This window comes from Notothenia rossii (genome assembly GCF_949606895.1).
Source record: "Notothenia rossii genome assembly, chromosome: 7".
In the NCBI taxonomy this organism is placed as follows: Eukaryota; Metazoa; Chordata; class Actinopteri; order Perciformes; family Nototheniidae; genus Notothenia; species Notothenia rossii.
The window spans coordinates 80,426,474-80,438,947 of NC_136905.1; the positions used below are offsets into that span (position 1 = coordinate 80,426,474).

General features: G+C 39.8%; 1 long non-coding RNA gene and 1 gene segment (V, D, J or C); one reads left to right on the forward strand and one right to left on the reverse strand.

Moving 5' to 3' along the window:
• The window catches only part of LOC307047308 (Ig kappa chain V region Mem5-like), a 161,785-nt gene that overhangs the window by 42,527 nt on the left and 106,784 nt on the right, over window positions 1-12,474 (forward strand).
• On the reverse strand, window positions 168-1,864 carry LOC307047326. Its single transcript, XR_013810385.1, has 2 exons — window positions 1,266-1,864; window positions 168-1,164 (listed from the first exon to the last, which is right to left on the reverse strand). It is a non-coding gene; the product is annotated as an uncharacterized lncRNA (long non-coding RNA).

Genomic DNA, 12,474 nt, shown 5'->3' on the forward strand with positions numbered 1-12,474 from the left:
CTTTGTGTGTTTGTATGAATTTAGCAGAATAAAAAAATAAAAATAAATAATAGAAACTGTCCAACAGTCATAAATTATATTAATATAATACGAGGTTTAATACTGAAGGTATTAATACATCTTTCTGACAATGAACATATGAATTAAAGAAATACAAAGACAGTGTCTCATTTTAATCAACATTTTTATTTAATGATGGTTTAAAGCTCACGCCACATTTGAGATGAATGATGAGTTTCTGTTGGAGTGAAACAAATGAAATCCAGTTGAATTGTGAGCTGATGAACAAACAGGAGAATATGCAGGAAGTGAGGATTAGAGCGCAACACTAAAAACTGAGCAGAGACAGCAGCAACATGTGAGCAGAGGAGATGTGTGTCTTCATGAAGATCTCCACCAAAGAAGCTGCTTCCTCTCCAGACAGGAAGTGATGCTCTACTCCGAGCAGCGGGCAGGGTCCATGCTTTGAGTGACAGGGCTCTGTCCACTCAGACTGGCCTCACAGCTCACTGAGCCCGCCCCCCTCCAGCGCTCTGCAGAGAGGCTCAGGGTGCTGCTCCAGCTGTAGCGGCCGTCGCTCCCCAGGACCTCCGGGCTGTGGGACGCCCCTGAGGAGCTGCTGCTGCCCCCCAGCTTCCAGCCCAGCCTCCAGGCGGAGGGGAAGCCCCCGCTGGCCAGACACACCACGGTGGCACTGCCCTGCTGCAGCTCCTCTCTGGAGGGGGGGAGGACGCTCAGGGTGGGCTGCTGCACACCCACTGGAGCAGGGAGGGAGGGGGGAGGAAAAGGGAGACATTAGAGAGAAAACTTGATTATAAGGTCCTTTTTTGATGTTGTCATTTTGCTGCTGTCAAATCCTTGTGTCAGTACTTTACGATACCAGTCACCTCTGTGGAAACATTGGTATCACTGCCTTTTTTAATTTACATTTGAGTGTTGGATGTCTTTTAAAAATGGACCTTGAGTCTCTTCTATAAAGCCGATGATGATGATGATGATAAGGAAAAGTAACAAACTTGTGTTTTCTTTTAAAAGAACATCCATAACATTCATCTGTTTGCAACTTACACATTATTTATCTAATATATCATATTCCAATGACTTGTATCTCGACTCTCCTTGCTCTATTGTATCTGTGTTATTGTGCTGCTCTGCTGGAGGAGCCTGTGACCTCAGATGCTCATTGAAGTATCTGCACTGTAGCTATGTACACATGACAAGAAAAGCCTTGAATCCTTGAATCCTTATATTTGATCAAATGAAACAGAATAAGTTGTGCTGCTGTTACTCTCATAAATCACTCAGGATCAGACCCCCACATGATTCAAGTGTGAATGACTGACTTTGTGTAAAGTGTGCAAGCTAAAGATTCATTGATAATAATGATTGAATATCTTCACATGTGTGATGATGTTCTTTAAACTGACAGAGCTGAACGTCTCAAGTGAAAACAGTTCAAACATTTATCATCTGTCTCTTTCACTTCCTTTTCACTGCATGTCAAATCAATGAACCGTGAACACGACGACAAGCTGCATTAACTGATACAATCACACGTTTAAAATGAATCCATATTTAACTTGAATTCAACACAATAGTTGATATTTTAATAGAAAATAGATAAATGATGTAAATAAATACAATATTGTGAACTACAAATGTAAAACTGAATGTGGCGGAGACGTCACGCGTTAACAAATCTTAATAAATACATTTTTTTAGTATAAAGTTGTTATGATAATAAAATATAATATAGAAAATAAACAAGTTATTTGCTTTAAAAATGTATTTGTAAGAAACGAACAATTAATATAGAAGTCTGCAAAGGTTCCTTTCAGATTACAAGAGGAGCTTAATAAACTTTTTTTTTTAAATTGAATCAAAAAAATGTGAAGTTGAGTCTCATTTAATAATTAATGAAAGTTATATATTTGCTAAAAGTTTAATGAAATACAAATCTCTGGTACTTACAGTCAACGATGAGTTTGGTTCCTCCACCAAAAGTGTACCACAGTGATACAAACTCATTGAGTGGCCGTACAAAAACCTCCTGCTCTGTCAACAAGCATGTATCACTGAGAGAGCTCCCTGATCTCTCTCACTGATAACAGAGACACATATACAGTTTTTAAATCAACAAAGCTTTTCTAAAGATATGGATTACATATCTGGAAGAATTAAGATGATTTATGTCATTTTTCATCACTTTTCTACACCTGGCAGAGAAACCATTACAGTCTGCTACACAACTAACTTTGTCAGTTTTATATTAGTTTCTACACGGTTAAATGAACATGAGGCTTTGAAATAATAGTTATTAACAAATGTATTTGAAACAGAACTGAAACATGTTATTTATCTACAGTGAATCTCTGTATGTATGTTAATGTCAGACAAACAGACATATCATACCAACCACAGTGGACACAAACTCAAATCCTCATCTCCACTCCTGATATAAATCTGTTCTTCCATTCAGATGATAGACGGTGTAAATCCAGACAGTGTTCCTCCTGGTTTCGTGTCCCACGTTGCCTTCAGTGTGCTGAGAGCAGAGACATCATTTCCATAGAGAGGAGGCTTTGCATGGTCAGCTGATCCTCCAGTGAACTGAGAAGGTTTATAGTCCTGTGAGTTCAACACTGCAGGACTCACATCTGTCAGTCAGCAGAAAGCACCATGACTCTCATCACCATCCTCATCTGGACGCTGGCCTGCTGCTGTTTCACAGGTTCATTCACTCAGCAACATTTCAAACATCATGTGCTGCCTTTCCTCTCCTTTCTTTCTGCTGAGAAATCAATCATCTGTTTTTGTGTGCAGGATGCAGCGGTCAGGTGACTGTGACTCAGCCTGCAGTCGAGACGTCTGCTCCAGGATCCACCGTCACTCTCACCTGTAAAACCAGCACAGATGTTTACAATATGGATTTTTTGTTCTGGTATCAACAGAAATCTGGACAGCCTCCAAAGCTCTTAATAAGACAAGTGAGCACACGTGAATCAGGAACAGAACCTCGGTTTAGTGGCAGTGGAAGAAGCTCTGACTTCTCTATGACCATCACTGGACTGAAGGCTGAAGATGCAGCAGTTTATTACTGTCAGAGTTACCACAGTGGTAACGTGTTCACACAGTGATTTGTCGTCGTACAAAAACCTCCCTCAGTCAGACTGCAGAGACTCTGAGCTGTTACAGCAGGAACCACCTGCAGCTGCTGAAGAGGAAGAGACTGACACAGCCCACTGAACTCAGAGCTGACAGGAACCCACCCAGCACTATTCACTTCTTATTCTTAAATATACAGATGTTAATGGATTAATGAGATTAAACCCAGTCCAAAACACATTCTATGTAAAAGCAGCATTATACACAAACCTTATTGTGATCTCTGCTTCCCCGAATTAAAACAACAAACGCTCTTTAGCTTTTCCCCACATGTCTCCACTCGGTGTGCTTCACAGCAGGAGCATCTCTGGCCTCTCTGGAGTTATTATTTAACCATTATTATAAAGATCCTGATTCAAAATGACAAAGATCAATCTAATTAAGTCTTTCAAATGTTAAACGGTGGCTGATTAAAACCCTCTTATTCACATCAATCAATGAACTGATCCATTAGTTAACCTCAAATTCACATCTTAGTTCAAAACTTCAGGTTTTCTAACAACCAGTTTCATTGAAGTTTCCTGAAATGTTTTTTTGTTCCATTATTGAAACCAAAAACAGCAGGAACATCCAAGAGACGTTGAGTTTGAACATGATTTGACCCCTGACCCCCCCTGAGACCACCAGTGCAAAGCAGAGGCTTTAGGACTAGCAGACGTACATCAGAATCAGAATCAAGTTTATTACCAGATACTTTGACACATACAAGGAATTAGCTTTGGTGTCTGGTGGTACGAACATAAACAATCTAAGAAAATAAGTTGCCATAGTAGGTACAAAATATAAAGATAATATAAAGAAGTATTTACACCAAATTTGAACCTTAAAAGCTAAAAAACTAAAACACTAAGAACAATGAATATATGGCAAACTACAGTGAATTATATTTAAAGTGGAGGGCTGTGCAAACATGTGCAAAATGCAGTCAGAGTTGAGCATGAACATGGCTCTCAGAATTAAGAAAGGAAAAAGAACAAGGTGTTGTTCACATGATGTGCAATAATGTAACTCTGTGTGACTGGTGAAGCCACACTCAGTCTACTATTCAACATACTTATTAGTGTGAATGCTGTTCAACTATTGTTCTTCAAATCTTTATTCTTCCACATCTTATTATTGTGCTTTCTTCCTGTATGTTCCTGCCTGTGTACATGACATAAGCTGCTCACAACCAATTGCCCCTTGCAGGATTAATAAAGTTGTTGATTGATTGATTATTTCAACCAGATTTCACCGTCTAACTACTTCAGCATACTTTCAGCTACAGAGACCATTCAAATATTAAAATGTTCAGCTCCGTCAGGACATGTGTGCTATGACTTTTCTTGTTTTTGACCTTTATACTTTTTAAAAATATACCGCTTTTTAAACTTTTATTTGTACAATGTATCCCCATGGGAGTATCCTTCAAATCCTCTTTTACCTACACCGTGTTTAAAATGCTGCTCCTTCAGAATACTTTCAGCTACAGACTTCATTCCAACTTTGAAATGGTCACAAAACATTCAGCTATTACATTTGTATTCAGCTTTTTGATATCTTTTAGAGTTTCTCACTCATCAACGTTTAAGTTTTGGTAAAGGTTCAGGCCGTTGTAGATTATATAATGGTTGTCTATGGGATGGACTCTTCAGGGCTGGAGAGCGTGACATCATCACTTAGAGTGTAGAGGGTGGTGCAGCTGCCTCGCCTGGCACCCCCACTATAACTTTCTCAAGGGTGGTCATACTGTCACCAAAATCACACTGGTGTTTGCTGTCCCCCTCTAGTTTGTGCACACAAAAGCATTTTACTCTGGGCTCAGCAGGTGAGAAACTAAAGAGGGGCTTCCACATTTGGCAGACCAGGTGTTGGTGCTGCCGGAGTTGGCGACCCCCACTATAACTTTGTCCAGTTGTACTGTCACCAAAATCCCACCGGTGTTGGTTCTTTCCATTTTATCTGAGAAGGTTTTCCATCTTCTGTCTAATGTTATGTTTGTGTCTCGTTTCGTCGATAACGCCATTAGCTGGTTTCAGAGTTATCTAACCGACCGTGCTCAATGCGTCAGGTTGGGTACTGTTAGAAAATAATTCTATCTTACTCCTAAGATATAAAACCTTTTTGCCTGTTGACGTTTATGACCAACCGTGTCCCTGACGCTGTTATCTGCCTTAAGGAATGTGTTAATGCAGTCATATGTTGATATTTCCAGTTTATGACCGGGCAACTGTCGGTCACAGATGATTTATGATTGTGAGAACGCTGGATCTAGCGTAAGAACCACAGACAAGTGATGCAGTGTCTCCAGATGTTTACGTTATCTCCCCCAATATGTTGATTAACTCTCAGTAAACTAGTTAAAAGACCTATCGAGAGAGAGGCTCTTGAGAATTGATGTGGCAACTCTCTGTGCAGTCAGAACTTCTGGCTGCTGTGACTTGTGATGTGAAATTCTCCGGCCGATACTTGTAATAAACCACCAGTGTTTGACATCAAAGCTCCAACTCTCCTTGTGTCTCTCTGAGTCCTGACTCTCCATTGCTACAGAAGTTTCCCTTACAGGTAGTACTGTCTCTGAATCTGTCGCCTTGGAGAAGGGAGTTCCACAGGGCTCTATTTTGGGGCCCTTGCTCTTTTTATCATATGTAAACAATATTTGTAATCAGATGCAATTTTCTACCTATCATATGTATGCTGATGACACTATTTTATACTCATGTGCTCCTTCTCTGTATATGGCCGTTTCCAATTTAAAATCTGATTATATCACACTGGAGCATGCGCTGCTTGATTCTAAACTGCTTTTGAACAGTAAGAAAACTAAAGCAATGCTTTTTGCTCCCAAGTCAGCGTCCTCTTGCCTCTCCATTGACACCCTTACTGCCGTCTCTGTTGAGTTTGTGAATACATACAAATATCTGGGCTTTTGGTTGGACAGAAATCTAAACTTTAAAAACCACATTGAAGTTCTAACTAAGAAATTGAAATTCACTCTTGGCTTCCTTTACAGACTTAAACGTTGTTTTTCAACTTCTTCCCGTAAAAGGTTGGTCTCTGGCTTATTCCTGTCCCAGCTTGACTACGGTGATACAATCTATAGATTTGCCTGTCCCACTGTTTTGGCCAAACTTGACCCACTCTACCATGCTGCACTGCGATACATATCAAATGCACCCTATAGGACTCATCATTGCACACTGTATAGCCTAACTGGATGGTCCTCACTTAGTATGCGTAGGATACAGCATTGGTTTTTATCATTGTATAAAGCCATTTTAGGAAAGCTTCCACTGTACATATGTGCCAGATTTGCTCCAGTTTGTGACTCTAACAACCTCAGACCCAGTGCCTGGATACGGTTCCAGGTTCCTGCTGTGTGGACTGAGGCTGGAAAAATGAGTCTTTTTTATTCTGGTCCTTGGTCTTGGAACGACCTTCAATCAAGCCTCAAACTGAGGACACTTGTCCCTATAGCCTGTTTTAAATTGAAGTTGTCTGAGGTCCTTACCACCAGCTGCTCTTGCAGTAATAAGTAGTGTACCTTTCTTACTGTCCCAAATGTGCTCAATGTAGTGACTGCTGTTCGTCTTTTCTTTACTTAGTTGTGTTCTCTGTATTTTAAATGTCTGTGTTATGTGTAAGAACGTGTAACGTTGCTGCCTTCTTGGCCAGGTCAGCATTGTAAATGAGATTTTGTCTCAATGTTTTCATCTAGTTAAATAAAGGTTCAATACATTAAAACTATTTTTTGTATAAAACCATGGAAAGAGATGCATGATGCAACTTAGAGACAAAATGAGCAAAGAGAGAGGAGAAAATAGACCCAACAAGTCCACAAAGAAATGCAAAATGATGAGAAAGAGGCATGACGCCACAAAGAAGTGCTAAATGACTTCATAAAGAGGCAAAACAACTACAAAGAGACCCAGACAGACTCTAGATTGTTATACAGGGCGACTGCAAAGCGATAAAGACTCACAAGAGAACTTTGCTCCGATAAAGAAGGGACTTTTATGTCACTGTATCTCAGATTCAGTGCATGATGTGAAAGATTCAAATGTCTTTACATACTCCTGTTTCGACTCAAGAGGGCAGCATTGTTGTTTTTCATGCAGATGTAACATAGACAACTCTCAGAGGAGATTTGTTGGCCTTGATGCACAATTATCCAGTTTTTAAATAAGGTTATTGCTGGTTTTACTGCTGGTACTGGTAGTCTACATCCAGGGTGAGATACTGATTTGAGTCTACAGAGAGTGCATTAACCAGCCTTTACAGAAATAGGGTTAGTTTAGTTTAATGTTCAAACTGTTCTTCATATCAAATAGTTTACATTCAGTAGCTATGTTTTATTTCTCTGTCTCTGAGCTGTAGTGGATTTGAAATGAAAGTCACTCCCACCACCAAGAGCTGAAGATGCATGAAGTGACTGCTGTATGGGAGCTAATGTGGGCCTCATGTAGTCATACAAGAAACTCCCTGGTATGAAACAGCGTACAGAGTGCTGAGCTGTGACCTGACCTGAGGTTCTGATACGCACCACCGGCACAAACGTACAGAAACTACATGAGCCCCAGTCAGAGGGGAAGTGGAACTCAAATGTTCCCCTTTCCTAATCCAGATGTTCAATTATATACATAGTCACTAAGAGAAAAAGGTCATCTCTGATGAGAGATTAATGTAAAACAGGATCTACAGTGTGACACTATGTGACTAGTACTGTGTTGCACATTTATTAACCAGGCAATACAATGCATAGATCAGGGGTGTCTCGTACATTTTAATTGACCCTCATCAAATTCTAAAAGTATAATGGAATATGGCCCACACCTGAAACTTGAGCTTGTCTTATATTATACTTCTTAAATATATATGTTGAAATATATTACACAGTAGTATTCATGAGGTAATAAGCCCACTTTTCAAACACATTTAAGTTGAAAACCTTTTCTAACAAATCTTACTTGATAAAAAAAAAGCCCAATAACTTATTTTGCATAACAAGCTTGAAATATATACTTCATATTTCCCCTTATCTTAAGCAATCTGAGGCTTCTGTTTAAAGAATTAGTTGCCAACACTTTTTTTTAACAAAATAAATGAAACTCTATGGAGAGCTGTGAGCTTTTCTTCTTAAATCATATTCTGGTAACAAGCATGATTTACCTACATTTGATTGATTTAACTTATAACTTCATTTATGAGGCAAAATACCTCACCTCTAGTGAGTGGCCCAGCCCTTTGTATGTGTTTCTCTATGTGGCCCCCTCATTAAGTTAAAATCATCCAGTCTGGACAGACCTGTTAGATATTAGATGTCTCTCTGTTGCATGGCATGCTGTGTCTCTATTCAGTGGATTTGATAACAAGAAGGGACATCCTAGAGAATCAAACACTCAGTGGATATTGAGTTCAATGTAGATCGATTTGCCAGCAGGGGAACTGTTAAACTGTTAATGAGAGACTTAAGAAAGAAGTGGAAAAAAGGAAAGATGTTTGCAAAGAAAAGAAAGTACCTCTACTAACACCTACATAACATAAAGTAATCTCTGACACAGACCCCTGAACGCTGAGTAGAGAGGAACTTCACCAAACACTAACTATTCACACTAATATGTTGAATTAAACAATGCTTAGAAATAAAGGACTCTACTCTTAGCCTGGAGAAAAATCTATTCCTGATATTATATTTGAGCCATCCTCTCAGCCTCACTAAAAATCAAGTTCACATCAGGATCAAATTCTTAATCACGATAAAACAGTGTAGTAACTTTCCTTCACCACCACGTCAATTTCATTGCCAATTAAAAAAATAAATATCCAAAGCTTTATCTTGTTCTGTTGATAGAAGTGCAGAATGTTATAAAACCTTTTAATGTCTCACTACTTTAAATAAAACACCAAACACTTCATCATGTTATTTATCAGAGAAAGCTTTATTAGGAACATCCTGAATCATCAACATGACAGTTACTAAGCACACTCTCATCTCTGCTGAGCTTCACACATCACTCTCTAAGTTGTTGCTGTCCAACACTTTACAGCAGTGTTGTTCTCGGCCACACAAAGCTTCACTTTCCTCTCCAAACATTAAAGCTCCTGATGATCAGAGCAGCATGTGTTCTCCTGGGCTCCAGCGGGCCCTCTAGCCCTCACACTGGCTCCTGTGGAGGGACTGGGTCTGGCTGTGGGCATGATGGAGGACCTTGCAGGAGTACAGCTCTCCTGACATCCAGCGCTCCTGGCTCAGGCTCAGGCTGCTGCTGCTGCTGTAGAGTCCGCTCTTCTCCTCCTCCGAGCTGCTCAGGACCCCCTCTGTCACCTGTGTGCCGTCCACCTCCCAGCTCACCACGGCTCCCTGAGGAGAGTAGCCGGTCAGCAGGCAGGCCAGCGTGAGCGAGCCCCCAGAGAGCTGCTCAGAGGAGGAGGGGGCCAGCAGAGAGACGGAGGGCCTGAGCATGGAGCCCGCTGCAGGGGAGAGAGACACAAGGAGCAGATGAACTTCCACTGAGGGACAGACGCTGTGAGACAGAGTCCATACAGGACACATTCAAACATTCAGAGGCTTTACTGTCATATGCACAGTAGCTGCAGTGGATCAGAACCAGAGTCAGAATACCTTTAGTAGTCCCACAGAGGGGACATTCATGCTGTTACAGCAGAAAAGAGCCAGAGACAGCTTCATGTTACGAAGAAGCTTGCATACAAAAGTATTCAAGTAAAAAAAAGTTATAATATAATAAAAAATAAAATAAAAAGTTACACAATTTACAAAATACACATCCTGTAACAGTTCTGAGGATTTAGCAGCCAGGTACATATTGCACATATTGCACATATTGCACATATTGCACATATTGCACATATTGCACATATTGCACATATTGCACATGGCGATGTAGATAAGCCAATGAAAAGTCCAAGGCTCCTCCAACAATGCAACATACAAATATGTAGGACATAAAACAATAAAACATATTTTAAAAACATTCAAATAGTGCCAGAACAAACAGAATGAGGAAGGAAATGAGGGTTTGATAAATAAAATCAAATGTTAAACTTGATGTTTGGAGTTAGAGTGTTATTCTGTAGCTCTCATCAGAACCAGAATTATACATTGAAGGTACAGGACAGAGAAACTGGGGGTCAGCTGTGAGCATGAGCTGTGATCACAAGAGGAGCTGAGGCATGGGAGAACACGAGGGTTTCATTCATCAAATCAAACGGTGATACTTTATATCATTCTGCCATTTAAAATAATGAATCTTCTTCTTTGCCACTCATCCAAACTCCTGAAGAGTTACATGAAAGTATGCAACGTAATGAAGGTGTTCATGTAATGATCATTATATGAAAAGCTTTATCTCTGCTTTACAATGTTTCAGAATGAATAACTAATCTCTGCAATCGTTTTCTGTTAAGAAAAACAAAAAGTAACATCTTCTACAGTTGAAGACTTTGTCATCTGTTTGTTTCACTTCCTTTGAACTCTTTGAAACTAACGGACTGTGAACGCACCCTGCAGCGACTCTGAATGTACAAAAACACACTTTCATTTGTTTTAACGGATCCTCAGCAGATTTTATATCAAACACTTGTTGAATGTTAAAATATATAAATATTAAAATGAAAATCACAATTAGGTTTTATGACATAGCAGCTGTTCTTTGGTCAATTGTGAGCTAAAAATGTGTTTATATCTTTTTAAAAAAGAAAAGTAAAACGTACATATAATTCACCGTAATATCTTCTTCAATATTAAATAAAACTAACTTTCCTTAATGTTTTTAAATTCTTCAGACAAGCTTTATAGATGTAAAAAAATATCAACATAATGTATAATATCCAAAATAATGTCTTGATTTATCATATTCTGATTCAAAAGTAAATGTAATGTTTTGTGTTATAAAATTCAAATCTCTGGTACTTACAGTGAACGATGAGTTTGGTTCCTCCACCAAAAGTCAACCACAGTGATACAAACTCATTGAGTGGCCGTACAAAAACCTCCTGCACTGTCAACAAGCATGTATCACTGAGAGAGCTCCCTGATCTCACTGATAACAGAGACACATATACAGTTTTTAAATCAACAAAGCTTTTCTAAAGATATGGATTACATATCTGGAAGAATTAAGATGATTTATGTCATTTTTCATCACTTTTCTACACCTGGCAGAGAAACCATTACAGTCTGCTACACAACTAACTTTGTCAGTTTTATATTAGTTTCTACACGGTTAAATGAACATGAGGCTTTGAAATAATAGTTATTAACAAATGTATTTGAAACAGAACTGAAACATGTTATTGATCTACAGTGAATCTCTGTATGTATGTTAATGTCAGACAAACAGACATATCATACCAACCACAGTGGAGACAAACTCAAATCCTCATCTCCACTCCTGATATAAATATGTTCTTCCATTCAGATGATAGACGGTGTAAATCCAGACAGTGTTCCTCTTGGTTTCGTGTCCCACGTTGCCTTCAGTGTGCTGAGAGCAGAGACATCATTTCCATAGAGAGGAGGCTTTGCATGGTCAGCTGATCCTCCAGTGAACTGAGAAGGTTTATAGTCCTGTGAGTTCAACACTGCAGGACTCACATCTGTCAGTCAGCAGAAAGCACCATGACTCTCATCACCATCCTCATCTGGACGCTGGCCTGCTGCTGTTTCACAGGTTCATTCACTCAGCAACATTTCAAACATCATGTGCTGCCTTTCCTCTCCTTTCTTTCTGCTGAGAAATCAATCATCTGTTTTTGTGTGCAGGATGCAGCGGTCAGGTGACTGTGACTCAGCCTGCAGTCGAGACGTCTGCTCCAGGATCCACCGTCTCTCTCACCTGTAAAACCAGCAGAAATGTTCCCACTTGTAGTGGTAGTAATAATTGTATCTCCTGGTATCAACAGAAATCTGGACAGCCTCCAAAGCTCCTGATAAGATTTGTGAGCACACTTGAATCAGGAACAGAACCTCGGTTTAGTGGCAGTGGAAGCGGCTCTGACTTCTCTATGACCATCACTGGACTGAAGGCTGAAGATGCAGCAGTTTATTACTGTCAGAGTTACCACAATGGTGGCGTGTTTACACAGTGATTTGTCGTCGTACAAAAACCTCCCTCAGTCAGACTGCAGAGACTCTGAGCTGTTACAGCAGGAACCACCTGCAGCTGCTGAAGAGGAAGAGACTGACACAGCCCACTGAACTCAGAGCTGACAGGAACCCACCCAGCACTATTCACTTCTTATTCTTAAATATACAGATGTTAATGGATTAATGAGATTAAACCCAGTCCAAAACACATTCTATGTAAAAGC